The following is a 16,779-nucleotide window of genomic DNA, read 5'->3' as shown; positions in this document are numbered from 1 at the left end:
GACACAAAACCATATTTTATTCAAGACTATACAAGAGATGAATATTGACTTAGACATACATAGGACAAAACTTACCCTAGCTGGACACAACTCAAGTTACAGTGATGACAAGGCAGTGATGCAAGACTGAAAACTAGCCTATTACATGGTATTGTGCAGTCAATAGTTATTAAAGTACATTATTAACACACAGGAAGGGAATTTGAATTATACATACCTTTATCTTTGCTTGATTACAGGTCTACCTTTCGTCCCTTTCACAACAAGCTAAGGGTTATTCAACATTGTTCAAGCCTGTGATGTTTTTGAATGAGGAATGAAGACCAAGGCTTGTTGTTGAAGAGAAGTGTTGAGATCCCTAAACGAGATTGCAAAACATCGAGATATTTCCTTGCTTGTATTTGGTATTTTTGAGTGGGGTTACAAGACCTTGATCCTTCACTTGATCTTGAATGGAGACGGTAATCATTGGACCGAGATCTCAAACTTGTAATTTCAGGTCCGAAACTTTTCTTTGGTCAAGGTTTTGTAGTCTGAGACAGTAATGATTGCTTGGAAACTCTTGACCAAGACCTATAACTTCTAGATCGAGACTTGTAACTCCTTGACCAATATTTCTGATGCTTGGAGCTTTTGTGATATAGGCCTAGACTAAGGTGTCACTACCTTGGCCAAATCTTCACTAACCTTTTTGTGATTAAACTTTTGATATACTTGCAATAGAACAGAACCTTGTTACCTTGCTAACGTTGCTAACCTTTGATATACCTGCAGCAAAATAGGACCTCGCTTCCTTTCCAAATACTTCCCTAATATTTGATAGACCTTGCCAAAAACTCTGCTAACATTTGATAGACCTGTAACAAACTAAGCCCTAACAAAATTTTGATCTGGGTTTATTTTCCTTTAGGGCAGTCCCGAAATTTCAGAGATTATACGTTCAGTTCATCATCACATCTATGCCAAGGTTTCACAACATATATATAGTATAAGGTTCTCACTTAGACGTTGGATAGGGCTCCTTAATTATAGGAGACACCACATACTTTAGTAACAATATTTATCATTTGACCGTCGGGTGTTAAGGAGGGGCTTCTTAATGTACGTTGGAGGAGTAATGCATAATATATTTAGAATGTTAAGTATTTTAAAATATGTATCTTTTGTTCTAAGGTAATTGGATCACTTTAATATTCCTCCTAATATTTGCATTAATATTTATTGACTTAAATTAATTTATTTCTTTTAGTGATATACCCTTAATAAGTCTTCTTAATGTTGATGTTAATTGCAAACAAACCAATGATTGACTTAGGGCATCTGATCCTGATTCGAACCCGAGTGTGAAGTCAATGATTGGTTTACTATCTTTGGATTTTTCAATTTATTCAACTTATATGAGGTGAGATTATGGTGAGAATCCCTATCATATATTGACAATTTTTGGAGAATAAGGTGATGTCTCAACCCCTGTGGTTTTAGCGCACTAATGGGGGTTTCTCATTTCAAACGCAAATAACTCTCAAACCGTGAAGAACTGGGAGGCGTACCATGAATCAACGGAAACATCTCGACGAGTAGAATCGATCCAGAAGAACTTTGACGCAAAATAATATGAGTTGTCAAGTCAAAATGCTCTTTCAAGATCGGGGTAGCCCCTGTCGCTGCTTAGGTTGACATCAATGACAACCATTGATGAACATCCAAGTCCAGTACCTTGTTATTTTCAATGATTAGGTCAATCCTCTTCTTCCAGGACCTATAGTTAGAGGCCCCTTCCAATTTGTTATCTCCCTTGATTGTGTTAGACATCTTCCTCGAATATAGTAGATTCCTTCCTTGAGATATTCCTTTTGAATGGTTCCTTGATCAAGTGCTTGAGATTGCTTTTTACTTCCTTCTTCACCAAAGCTCTGATACCATGTTAGAAAATTAGAAAGGCAAAAAGATTTTCTTATACTTGATAATTACTTGCGATGTTTCTTATTATTATGATTCTTTATATCTTCTTTCTTTTAGTTCATCAAGCAATTACCAAAGTAGTAGCACATAAAACAATAGACACCAAATGTAGGCACTATGCCAGGGAAAAACCCCCTTGAGGGGAAACCCAGTCTCACACCAAGCCAGCCTTCCAAATATTCGACCCCTTCCAGCAAGTTTGACTAGGTAGTAGCTTCCGGCAACAGCGAAACTTAGCAGACATCGGTCTCCCAATCCAGAACACGAAATAGAGAGAGAGAGAGAGGCACCAAAATTTCGATTTTTCCCTTCTCCTTAGACTTCCCCAAACTCGTATTCACTTTGGATTCACAGCAACAGACTTCGCACCCTTTCCCAGCTAAAAGAGAACTTCTCACTTCTTCCTAGCTACAAGAGAACTTTGCACTTCTTCCCAGCTACAATAGAATCTTGCACTTCTTCCCAGCCACAATAGAAATCAAAATTGTGTGAGAGAATGATGCTCCAAATGAATTTGATAAGCTTGCATTTATAGGCTCCATGTGAGGTTGAATAGGGTCCTTAGGCTTACTTGATCTTCTTCTAGGCTGACATGGTGTGGAGGTTACATAAATCATATTTGACTCAATTCTTAACCTTTTCACATGATTCAAAAGAACAAAAAGGGTCTTTTTAAAAGTACAATGACTCTAATGACTCAAAATAAATCCTAGAAGTCCTCAATGGGGACTTTGACCTAAAACATGGTGACTTGAGCATGAAACCCATGCTTAATAAGTCACAATAATAATAATAATAATTCTTTTCTTTATTCTTTTGGCAAGAACATTACATGATGACTCAAGTACATTAATGAAGATCAAACATAGTTACATTTTCTAACAGTTCTTAGGATCATTTGGAAAGTACATATGCCTTTGATGCACGATCCTCTTATTTAGATGATCAAATGTTATGCTGCAAACGTTTGTAACTGTGTCTGATGCTGGAGGTGTAATCCCCATCTCTCTGAATGGAAGAATTCCTCTTGTGATTGGTTTTTCTCCTGGAGTATTGGGCTTATCATCCATGCGTTGGATAGTGTCTTCTTCCTCATACTGCTCCTCCTCAAGTTCATGAGTCAATTGTTATTCTTCCAGCCTCTTTGTTGTTTCCTCCAACTGAGGCTGTCTCTATTGTTCTTCCTTTATTTGTCTCCTTTCTTCTTCTTTTATCAATTTCTTTTAAGGAAACTCATCATGCTTCCTTCCCTCCTCTTCTTCCTCCTCTTCTTCCCCTTCTCTCCTCTCTGGCTATGTTTTTGTAGCTGTTATGTTTAAAGGATTGTCTTTCCATTTTCTATTTCTCTCGCCTAATGAGTACTTGATCCTTTTCCTGGGAGCTAACTTCTTTATTTGAGGTGTTGTTTCCTCCTCATGTTCCTTCTCTTGCAAGTCCTGATCTGGTGTATCATGAGGTGAACTGGTGTTCATGGATAGATGTGTTTTCATTCTGGAATTGTATCAGTTCTTTATCTTTTCATCTCCTGGTCGATATATTGATGAATACCTTGTATTATGCATGATCCTTTCACAATGTTGGCTGACTATTCACCTAGGGTCATATGCATGGAAATCTTTGGTGGCAAAGTGTAGGCAGTGCAGCTCTTTAGTTTTGGTTGCCAAAGTCCTGTGACAATTTTAATTCATATAATCTGATCCTTAATGGAAATATGAGCTAAGGGGCTTTCTTCCTCCTGTGAAGGGTTCCTGACAGTCCCTTTTCCAGCCAATTTCCCACCTCCTACATGACCACATTGTTTGTTGCATATTGCAGCATAAGATGAGGGGTTGTTTGAAAACCAAAGCATCTAATGTAAGTTCCCTCTGGAGCTACAAACAAGCCTGCGATATCTTGAAGAGCCTCCTCCATTTAATCTGTCATGCATGGCAAATCGGTGTTGAATATCAAGCGAAATATGGCTACAAATAAGTGTTCGAACAATGTGTCATATGTTCCTCTAAAGCTTCCTTCTGATAACACCCTGTCATGGACATGAACTAAGAACCTCCCTTTAGGAGTCCAGTTCCAATACAACTTCGGGTATGCATATCGTGCACAGATACCATCCAAGAGATATGAAAACATGTAAAATTATGGAGCTTGATTTGCTTGCAAAGATGCTTTGACCCACCCCACTTGTCATTGCAATTCAAATGATAATATATCGCCCAATCAAAATCTCTTCCACAGTTCACCACCAAATTGAGCGTATATATCAAGTTCGCCTGGAATACTTCAGCGTTCTCATGCTAAAACATCCGACAACACTTAGTTATCAAATATTGATATATGTATCTCAAGATCTTTGTCCGATAAATTGTTCTTGGGCAATGGCGAAGCTTGGAGAGTTCTCGACACCATTGCTTCATAACATCGGTTGTGTCAAAGGTTAGCACATCTTGTGTAAAAGGAATCGTTTGCATATTAATTAGACTTGAGAATTTATAATACGTTTTCATGTCCTCACCATAATAGGTGGCAATATGTTCACCACTTTCACTACGTAGCACCAAGTGTGAGTCATCCATATGTGTAATTATCCATTTAATAACTTCAGCACATGGCATGACCAAGTATCGGCACGCAATCCTATTTACCCCGGAATTCTTAATGTTTATATATGCATGCACATCTTCTAATTCCTCAGGAAATGTCTCCTGCATGAACGTGGTGTAGATCTTTCTCAAGGTAGCCTCTGTTGTCTTATCAATAAAACATTGTGTCTACATCTACAGGAATATTGGACTTTGTAACTTCAAACAGATCATTAGCGCTTTCTCCTAAGAGTTCTTTACAGGCTACTTTGCACGGCGGCATGCCCCCAACAGATTATGACATAGTGGTAACACTTGTAGCACAGACATTTGTTTCTAGAATCACACTCATAGCAATAAGATCAACTGAAAACAACTAACTATGCAGCAATACTTGTAAATCACGTTCAAAGAGTCACCACAAATGATAAAACATAAAAAATCATGAACGACGAAAAAAATAATTTGCATCCAAGCAAATATACACATGAAAACTAAGAGGGTGCACTCTCGAAGCACAAAGAGACATGCATGGTCATTCGGGGCTTTGTAGTGCGCTAATGCGCTCAAGAAAGAGGAAAAAATCAGCTAGGGCGCACTGTAGCACCCTGAAGGGTCGAAGGAATGAGAAAAGATGGTTTCAGGTCTTTGGGAGACAAGAAGGGTGCATTGTCGCACTCTGAACAAATGAAGGATGAGACAAGGGAGCTTCGGGTCTTCAAAGTGAGCCTATGTGCTTAAGACAAAGGAGGGCGCAAGAAGTGGCTTGGTTACAATGGGGAATAAGAGAATACAATGCCTCTTTAGGGAAACAATAATGTGATCTTTGTGAGATGCTCGATGTAAGGTGTATGAGGGAAACTTTCACGGGTGGTGACAGAAACGAGCCACCGGTTAGAAAATTAATAATACTATCCTAAAGGGGGACCCGTGAATAAAAGAGAAACTTTTAGAGAACCTGCAGATTAGTCCACATGATAAACAACAATCGTTAAAGCATAACAACATCCATTCAATAAGAACCATAACTAAGCAACGAAATAGTTCATTAACCTAGCATCTAAATAAAGCAACATATATCGTAAACATAACTAGAATAGTCCAATTGTATACACGATACATGTATGAAGGAATGTCGGCTCATTGAGTTGTTGATAATAAATTGGAGATCCCAAGTACACAATTACATGTGTGAATCATTGTATCCAATCTGGAAAGTCCCTTTTGTAGCGCATCTTCACCTCTAATGCTTCTGATAGTATGTTCTTGGAGCGTGATTGTACATTATTCCAAGGAGATGAAAGGTTCATGTGCGCTTTGACTGGTGCAAAGACATACTACTGAATCATGTCCTTGTTGACTTCCAAGCCTCCCTGTTTGGTTGCTTGTTTGATTTCTTCAATGTAATACCTGATATCCTGAAAGATGGCCTCCCTACCTCTGATTGCTTCAAGGGTTCAAATTGTGGGCATCTTGTGCTTCTATGTTAGAGACTCAAACCCATTATGTAGTCGGTTGTATGCAGCGATAGTATTAACCCATTGTGCTCCAAGATGAGAATAATTTTGTAGGTGAAGTCTCAATTGAACTTTGTCTATCTCGGTGGAGACCTTGTTTTTCTTTTCCAAATGTTGTGGAGCATCTAGATATGTGGTAGCCCACTCTTGCATTTGATCAACTACTTTGTTTGCTATCTTCAGGAGTTTCACCAGTACTTCCTATGCATTCTTTTGAATGCCCATGAGATCATCCATGACCTACTGTATAAGTATCATCTCATCGTATAATCATGCCATGGTATCCTTTTTTCGCCCCAATTCATCTAGCATTGTTGACTGCCATTCTGCAATAATGGATTTTTGTGATAACAGTCACTCGTTCTCCGCTCCAATATGCTCTACCTGTTGCTTCATCAAAACAAGTTCTCTTCTTAGCCTGGCATTCTCATTTAGCAAATGCTCAGAGTTATCCTGCGTCATTGTAGTGAATGCAACATTCGCTGCCATAACTTCCCTGGGATTTCTTCTAGTGTTGGAGGTGATCACCTTTTTTGTCACCACTGAGATTAGGTTATGAGATCACTGGGAAAGTGCCTATGTCTTTGCTACACAATCATCTTCTTTAGTTGATCAAATGTTACGTTGAAAACATATGTGACTTTGTCTGATGATGGAGGTGTAATCCCCATCTCTCTAAATGGAAGATCTCCTCCTGTGAATGGTTGTTCTCCTGGACTACTAGCCTCATCATCCATGGGTTGGATGATGTCTTCTTCCTCATAATGCTCCCCCTCCAATTCATGAGTCAATTGTTCTTCTTCCATCCTTTTCACTGCTTCCTCCTCCTGACACTGCCTCTGTTGTTCTTCCTTTATTTGTCTCCTCTCTTCTTCTTCTATCAATTGCTTTTCAAGCAACTCATCCTGCTTCCTTCTCTCCTCTTCTTCCTCTTATTCTTCCCCTTCTCTCCTCTCTAGATCTGTTTCTGTGGCGCTTGTGTTTAAAGGATCGAATTTCCATTTTCTGTTGCTCTCACCTGATGAGTACCTGATCCTTTTCCTGGGAGCTAACTTCTTTACTTGAGGCGTTGTTTCCTCCTCCTCTTATTCCTGCTCCTGCAAGTCCTGAGTTGGTGTATCGTGAGGTGAACTAGTGTTCATGGCTGGATGTGTCTTCATTCTAGCATTATACCAGTTCTTTATCTTTTCATCTTCTGGTCGGCATATTGATGAATACCTTATATTATGCCTGATCCTTTCACAATGCTTCCTGACAATTCACCTAGGATCATATGCATGGAAATATTTGGTGGTGAAGTGTAGGCAGTGCAGCTCTTCAGTTTCGGTTGTCAATGTCCTGTGACAATTTTAATTCATATAATCTGATCCTTAATGGAAATATGGACCAAGGGGCTTTCTTCCTCCTGTGAAGGGTTCCTGATAGTCCCTTTTCCAACTGATTTTCCACCTCCTGCATGACCACCTTGTTTGTCACATATTGCAGCATAAGATGGGAGGTTGTTTGACATCCAAATCATATGATGTAAGTTCCATCGAAAGCTGCAAACCAGTCCACAATATCTTTCATGCATGGATGGAAGATCGGTATCGAATATCAGGAAAAAGATGGTTGCAAGGAAGTGTTCGGCCAATCTTTCATATTTGCCTCTGAATCTTCCTTCTCTGGACATAAACTGGGAACTTCTCTTTAGGATTCCAGTTCCAATATAGCTTGAAGAATGCATATCGTGCATAAATATTGTCCAAGAGATATGCACACATGTAAAATTATGGAGCTTGATTTGCTTGCAGAGATGCGTTAACCCACCCCACCTGACACTGCAACTCAAATGATAATATATCTACCCAATTAAAATCTCTTCCACTGTTCGCCACCATATTGAGCGTATACATCAAGTTCTCTTGGAATACCTCAACGTTCTTGTGCCAAAACATCTGACAATACACAGCTATCAAATACTGATATACGTCTCTCAAGATCTTTGTCAGGTAGACTGTTGTTGGGAAATGGCAAAACTTGGCGGGTTCTCGACATCATTCCTTCATCACATCACTCGTGTCGAGGTTAGACCATCTTGTGTAAAAACAATCGTTTTCATATTCATTAGGCTTGAGCATCTTATAATACATTTGCATATGTTCGCCACTTTCATTGCGTAGCACCAGTGTGAGTCATCCATATGTGTAATTATCCATTCAATAACTTCAGCGCATGGCATGACCAAGTATCTACACATGATCTTGTGTATCCTGGACTTCTTAATATTTATATATGCATGCACATCTTCTAAGACCTAAGGAAATGTCTCTTACATGAAAGTGTTGTAGATATTGCTCCAAGTAACCTTTGTCGCCTCGTCAATAAAACATTGAGTGTCTGCATATATAGGAATATTGGAATTTGTAACTTCAAGTGTTGATCTTATTGAATTGGGTTCTCCAAGTTAAAATATTGTGTCCACACTTCCTATAGTTTTTTAATTCTAGCTATGCAAATGCTTTTATTGATTTAAAATAATTACACTTAATTTCATACATCAAATAGAATTCATCATATTTTAACTATCATTCTTCATGTCAACATTCTAAGGCTATGCAATATGCAATACATTAGTGATGAGAAAAGCCTTAAAACACTAATGATTCCAAGAGTTGCAAGATCATAATGAGATCATAATCAGTGAATACAAGCAAAGAATGAAGCACTAAGAATATAGTCCAACACTAGGGTGAGGAAAAATAATAGATTGCAAACCAAATTGTACAGCAAAAAAAATCCTTATTAAAATCATGCAAGGGATAGAAATGTACATAAATCATTTTTTGTACAATCTCAACTAAATGAACGAACACGAGGAAGAAATAAATCCATGGAGAAGTTATATAATGAATTGGCCAAGCTTTTTGAGATTGTTGAAAAAGTGAAAAGGAGAGCAAAGCCTTCTATCCTAACATGAGAAGCAAAAATCTCACTAAGGAAAGCATGGTAAGTACATCAATATGTAAGGCACCCGAAAACCCATTTAGAGCTTCGCCTCAACTTTTAGAAAGACAAGTCAAGAATGGCGTCACAACCAAAGAGTGAAGCATGCAACTCAAGGACTTCCAAAATTGCAACCTCGCCCCCATCGCAAAGTAATCATGGTAAGAAATATTTCTTAAATTCTCGATAGAGTTCTTGCAAGTTGTCCAAGAATACACTGAGAGAAAAAAAACCTAAAGCCAAAGCCAATGCTAGAGGCAAGAGTCAACTTCCTCAAATTATTTAATTTTTTGGGACCAAAACCCACCAAAATGGATCAATATAATATGCTCAATCTTAATTAAAGCTTTTGGGGCTCAAACACCTCCAAAACTGGGGAGGTATGTCCAAAATGGATCAATATGATATGTCCCCTTGGTATTTTATGGAGTGGAAACACAAAGTTGTGGACTTGCAAGGACCATTGTCAAGACCAACCTAAAAACCTATTAGGCAAACCCAAAATTGAAAACTAGCCATTTGGGGCTCTAAGAAACTCTTTGGGGTCAAAAAAAAGGCATTATCAACATAACAATATCCCATTATGATAGTGCACCTCTATAGCCTCAAAAGAAACTATCATGGACCAAAAATTTAGTATGAAAGAGTTATGCCCTCAAGGTGTTGACATGTCAATTTGACCACCACAGTGACATGGATACCACATCCAACTCTCATCACTCACATGTCGAACTAGTCATGTATGCACAGTGAAGAAGGTCATAGATGTTCCAACACCCTAACAACAATCGGGATTTGGGGCATGCAAAAACCCTAGCCATAACCATAACAATGATCTTAAGATGTTAAAAAGTTAACCACAATAGAACAAACAGGTTCCATTTTATTTGTAATTTTTATGTTCCATAGTTGAGAAATGTGAATGCGTAAGTTAATTGAGCAATGCAAATTTGTTGAGAGGGTTGCAATGTCTTCCAAAATGGAGTTGGTGCTTATATTGTTCCATGAGAATCACAACTTTGTATAATCTGGAATTAAAATGCATAGCACAGTAGAGAAGAAAAGGTGTCTTATGGAACTTTATCACGAGGCATGGAGACTATTAAACTTTGGAGTAAATAAATAGTTTCTATGAATTTTTGCATCCCCTCTAATAAAAGAAATAAAGATATAATCCTTCATTTTGCAGTATTTCCAAAAAATGGGTTTCTCCATTGTAAAACATTGTATTCATCATCCTTATAGTGCATTACTTGTTGAATTTTCATGGATGAATTCTTTGGTTTAAAAACCATCAAACCTAAGTAATATGTGCACAATATAGTATAATCTCACTATATTTTCATTATTTCTCTTCATAGGAGCAGATTGCAAAGATCCGTTATGGAAAACTACACAATGGAATTTCCACATAAGTTTACAAATCAGGAAGAAACTTTGTTAATAAGAAATAGAAGTGTCGAATTCATGATAACTAAACTCTCGACGTTGCCCCTTAATATATGACATTTTATATTTCTAGGGTTTCTATGTATTTCATGCAATTTCAACAAAGATATTGCTTTTACATGTAGACATAGATCAACTTTAATTGATGCAAAATATAGCCTTTGTATCATATTTTATTTCAAGCTAGCACACTTCTCACAAGGCCAAGGTCCATTTGTCGATAGATTTTATTTGTATATAACAAGTGTATTGTAAATGTTTCACCGGGGATTTACTTAATTCTACAATCATTTTTCACTTCTATTTTTTCAACTTGAAATCATGGTAGAGATTTTTACTTTTAAGTAAAACAAACCTTACAAAAATGGTCAAAAGAGGAAATACATAGATCTCCTCTCAAAAGTTCAAATCAAAAAAATAAATGATATCTACAGATCTCCATGGCTGATATGTATTTTCTATAGTTAGCCCAAGGGTTAGCTCAACCAATTTTCAATGTTGTTTTTCATTTAGCCAATTGCATCCTAGTTAGTGCCCAATGTAAAACCTCCTCTAGGTGAGGCGCATTGGTCTACATCGATAAGTTTACTAGTGATGCCAGTGTTTTTAGTTAGTTGCTAACATAATAACAATATGTAAATAGAGAAGGTTATCAAACAAACTTGCCAAGGTTTGGCCCTGCACTTGTGGCATGTGGTTCTAGTTTGGCAATTTTTTAATTTGGGTTTCATATGAAGAACAACTTGATGATGTGTATGTGACATAGAGAGAACAAAAATATGAAAATAATCTATAACATTATTACATGTGAATAAAAATGGAAAGAATAAATAGATAATTTTAAGTTCCAAGTGTAGAAATTATATGGCAAGGTGCAGTAGAATACAATTTTATGCTTTGATAATTACTTCCTAATGATTTCAAACAATATTTCCCAAGCCACTGATATCAGTGAATAAGTATACAAAAAATACCCATAGTAAATGCAGTGGAAATAGTAAAGATCATAGAAAGACAGCCATGCACAATTGACACAATATGTTTCCCCTGGAAAACCCAAACTTGCGATAAAACCCTACAATGTCTTTCAACAAGATTTACAAATCATAAATTTGTCTAAAAATTTGTGCCAATATGTTGGAAATACTGGGGGGGTGAATCAATATTTCTTTTCAAATTTTATTTTACCACCTAAAACATTTATATTCAGAACACAAGATGAACAACAAGAATAAATGTTTTTATTAATATAATCTTTGCAATAAAATAGATATAAATATATATGTTTCCAATCTGTTGCCAATCACCAACTTGGACCTTTGTGAGGCTCCAACCTCCAGAGCACCAACTATGTTTTGTCAAGGCACCAACCTTGGACTTAAGAGCACCAACTCCCAGGACACCAATCCTTCCAGTTCTAAGGCACCAACCTCAAGGGCTCCAACCCTCTGTTGTCAGGGCACCAACCTTGGATATAGGAGCACCAACTCCAAGGACATCAATCCCCAACTTCTGAGGCAACAACCCCAAGGGCTCCAACCTTCTCCCAGTTTACAGCTTCACTATAATCTCCATGCTACAGCATCAATGACAACCAGTGTTCATATGAAGGAGTCTTTACAACTCTTCATATTGTCCACACAAAGTCTGCAAAAATTTATCTCATGATGATATCAAATACCCATCATGATCTCCAATAATTTCTCCACACAACTTCAGTGTGTCTACAATTAACTGCACTAAGCTTTGCACAAGAATCAACTCTCAGTTTCAAGCCTTTGTTCTCACTGCCACTGTAAATGCTTCAGGCGTGACTGCTTCTCACTGTTCTAGCTATCTCTTACTTCCCAGAAAACAAATTCTGGTGTTGGTCAATGTTCCCTTCAAGCTATGTTAGATGAAACTTTATTTATCCCTTCACAGAAATGTTCTTCAGGTTGCGTTATGTACCTCATTAACCCAACACTGGTCTGAGCTTTTCAAAGGTGAATCCAATCAACAGAGTTGCTCGTCCTTTAGCTTCCTCTTGTCCTGTTGCACCTTCAGCTTCCTCCTATCCTGTTGGACCTTCGGCTTCCTCTTGTCCTATTGGACCTTCGGCTTCCTCCTATCCTGCTGGGCCTACCGCTTCTTCCTTTCTTCTAGTTCACCAACAACCACTCATAAAGGCAATTCTCTATTTTATTATACTGATACACCTGACCTTTGGCTTCCCATTCGCTCGCTTGAACTTCTACTTCCTCTGTGCTCGCTCTACCTTTCGGCTTCCTCCTTCGATTGCTTGATCTTCGGCTTCCCGATCTCTGGCTTCATCTGTCTCTTCATGTTCACCAACGCTCAAAGGACACGTTAATTCAGAAGAGAGGTCGAATTACAATAGAGTTACATATTAAAAAATATCAAAGAGGCCCTTTTTAATATTCATCCCTTTATAATATTCATACAATAGACTTCATTATTTATGGAGGATTTCATAGGAGAGGTTGTACCAAGAGGGAGGTCCCACATGTCACATCACTATCTCAAGCAATCGACGGTCTGACATCGACAACCCTTATAATTTGTGTGACTTCCCTGATACCCAAATGCAATATTACATAAAGGTATATTTTATGGAGCTATTGGGTCCGCATTCATAAATCATTGGGTCCGCACATCAAAGACATCTCTGCAACACTTTCCGATCTCTGATCAGCCCTTCACCTCTGCGATTAGCAATTAAATCGCGACCGTCGATCTGGCGCTCGATCCGACAGTTGTCGCTTAGCCTGATCACCAACCGGTCCACTCGATCTCCACCGTTGATTTTCTTCCATCACATCAATGGTTGATGTCTTTTCCCGATCAAGCATCTTGCACGACACTTTGTGACCGTTGATCTGGATCCGCTTGATCTGAAGATCCAAAACGATTTCAGGTGAGGCACAAGCACAGAGAATACCCGCCCGATAAAGCATTTTTTCTCTCTCCTCGGCTGCTACGTGTTGAACGGTTAATGGAATCGGGTGACTACCCTTCAATATAGCTTACAACTTTTTGTCCGCCGAAAATACCACTTATGGTTTTAAGAAACCACCTCTTCGTTGATTATCTTCTGTGCTCTTCCACCATGCGATCACCATTGATCTATGAGATCCAACGGATCATGTGCACTCTCTCTCTGTTTTCCTCCTTAACTTAATCTCACTTGCTTTTGATGGATTATGTGTTAAAACCACGGTTTCTACCACACTCCATTTAACACATGACATTCATATATCGATTCATCCACTTAATATTGGATCGCCATCGATCCATTCAGTGGGAATACAAAGAAATACCCAGTTAACTGTTGAACACTGATACACAGAGTAATGAGAGTCCACACCAGGCACGAGTCTTGCCCTCTCGGCTCAATTATAGCAACAAATTGACCTCTATCTCAAACCCCCTCTAACACTCAAACTCTCGCTTCTCACTCAAAACCTAATCATCTCAGCTCCCTTGACTTTCCGCTCTTCTCTGGTCTGATATGGCTCCTCTGTTAACTCCTCTGATACTCTGCAATACTCATGGCTTGGTTGGCTTGGCTTCTCCTCATGGCTTTGCTCCTTGGCTTCTTGCTCCTGTTTCTTCACGGATTTTCTCTGCTTATCCTTGGCTTCATATCATCATTTAGTGTCCTAGAATATTGCCATATTGACATACTCCTGTTCCTTCATGGATCTTCTCTACTTGGCTTCACATCATTGTTTACTGTCCAGAATATTCCCATATTGACATCAATGACAACCTAGATTAACACAATATACATGTCAAATACCAGTCAAACCTGATCAAATTGCTACAAGTCAGCATTGGTCAAACCACTCAAAATACTCAAAAGTCAATGCTCCTCAAACGGCCTAGTCAAACTGCCCTGTAGTCAAACTTTTGACATGTAATCAAATTTGTGTGGTCAACCTACGATCAAACCCGCACGTGCAACCTATAGTCATACTTTTGACATGTGGTCAAGTTTGTGTGGTCAACCTGCTGTGAAACCCGCACATGTGGCTTGTAGTCAGCCTATGGTTAAACCCATACATGCGGCCTCTAAAAAACTCGATCATCTCTTAGTCAAACTAAGTTAACTCAATCACACATGCAACCTCAAGAAGAGCAGAAATGATGAAAGAGGTAGATGATTCTCCAAAATAGAATTCTCCTTCGCTGAAAATTTCTCCTCCACTAGAAAAGATAAATGAGTTTCCTATGTTGATAATTTTTCTTTCGCATGCTCGCCTATTTATATAGAGCTCTAATGTTTAGTGGAGACCCATCAAGGTGGCTCCTCGTCACAAGAAACCCCTTCACTAATGGATCCTACATCACAACTCAACATTAGAATAGAATTGTTTACACCACTATTGGGTGAAAAAATGCAATCAACAAACAGTTCAAACCCACTCTATAAAAGATAGATCACTCCATCCCAAAGCACAATGTGAGCATCATGGGCTAATCTTCCCTAGCCAAATCAGCATGGTCCCATGGGAGAAAGACTGTCACTGGGCCATTCACCCCTAACCAAATCAACATGGCCCCATTGATGAATGTATCATTCTCTCCCTAGTCAAATCAGCATGACCCCATGGGAGAATGTTTTCCTAATAGTGTAAAAACATCAAACTTCCTCTTAGCGAGGGAAACATTTTGCATCACTCCAAGCTTGTCTTTGAAGTATACAAACTCCCCCTAGACAGAGACTTTGTGATAATGTTTGTAATATGCTCATCTGTGAATATGTACTAGAGCTTCACTGCTCCCTTTTGCACCATGTCTCGGATGAAGTGATATTAGATCTCAATGTGCTTCGACCTGCCATGAAATATTGGATTCTCTCAAATCTTGACACAATTTTGACTATCACAATATATCAAGGACATCTCTAGCACCTAATGAAATAGCCCTGCAAGCAACTTCTGAAGCCACAATACTTCCTGACTTGCAACACTGGTTGTGATATACTTCGCTTATGTTGTACTAAGTGTGACATAAGCATGTTTCTTGTTAAACCAGGATATGATAGTTGATGCCAAGTTGAAGAAGTACCTTGACATGATCTTTCTATCAATTGTACTCCCATCCCAATCAGAATCAGCATATCCCTACAGCCTCACTTCATCGTCCGAGACATATCTCATACCATATCCAACAACGCCATGTAGGTACCTCAACACATGCTTCGCTACAACCTAATGTATATGCCTCGAATCAACCATAAATTGGCTCAAGGTGTTCACTGCAAAGCAAATATCTAGCCTAGTGTTAACTAGGTACATCAAGGATCCAATCAACAGCGTGTACATAGTGGGATCCGCCAAATCTGAATCTGAAGTGGAATCACTCAACTTCCTCATATTTGTCACCATAGGTGTAGCCATGGACTTGTAGTCCATCATACCAAATCTCCTCAAGATCTGAATTGTGCACTTCCCTTGTCTAAGGAAGATCTCACCAGGTCTCTATCACAGCTCCAATCCCAAGAAATAATGCATTAAGCCAAGATCCTTCATCTCGAACTGGAGCCAACTCCCTCTTGCACCTGACAATGAGCCTCTCTTCCCCAATAAGAAATAGATTGTCAACATACAACACCAAGATCAAAGAATCACCCTCAACAACAATGAAGAAAATGCAGTATCTGCATCTCTTAGTGAATCCCAAACTCATCAAATACCCATCAATCCTGAAATACCATGTTGTGGGTGCATACTTGAGTCTGTATGAAGCCTTCTTCAATCTGTCAACATGAGACTCCTTCCCATGTATTACAAATCCCTAGTGTTTGTTGGAAATACTAAGAGGGGGGAGGTGAATCAGTATTTCTTAGCAATTAGCACTTTATTAATCTTTTTCAGAACATTAGTTACTCTTCAGATATTTTTATTATTTAGTAAAAGAAGTAAACAACAATACAAAAGATAGAGACAGTAGGCACAAAATTTTTAGGTGGAAAACCCCCTCCAAGTCAAAAACCACTGAACGCTTTTCTAATGAATTTTTTAATCTTCAACCCCAACTGAAATGAAAGTTACAACTTCCTAGCATTATAGAAAAGCATTCCTCTAGCTCCCACTGGAAGGATACCCCAACACCCTAGTTCTACCAGCGATCAGCTAAAAGGATGCCCCAACACCCAAATGAGCCACAACTCACCCTAGCACCACCCTACGACCCTGAAGTATTTATAGGCTCCTACATGTAGGTGACATCATCCACCTGCCTAGCACCACCCTACCACCCTATAAAGACAAAATAAAATAAAG

This window comes from Pinus tabuliformis, chromosome 6 (genome assembly GCF_031772625.1).
Source record: "Pinus tabuliformis cultivar Carrire ecotype Pingquan chromosome 6, CPIR1, whole genome shotgun sequence".
Taxonomy (NCBI): Eukaryota; Viridiplantae; Streptophyta; class Pinopsida; order Pinales; family Pinaceae; genus Pinus; species Pinus tabuliformis.
The sequence above is the reverse complement of the archived record's forward strand: the minus strand, read 5'-3'. Positions refer to the sequence as shown.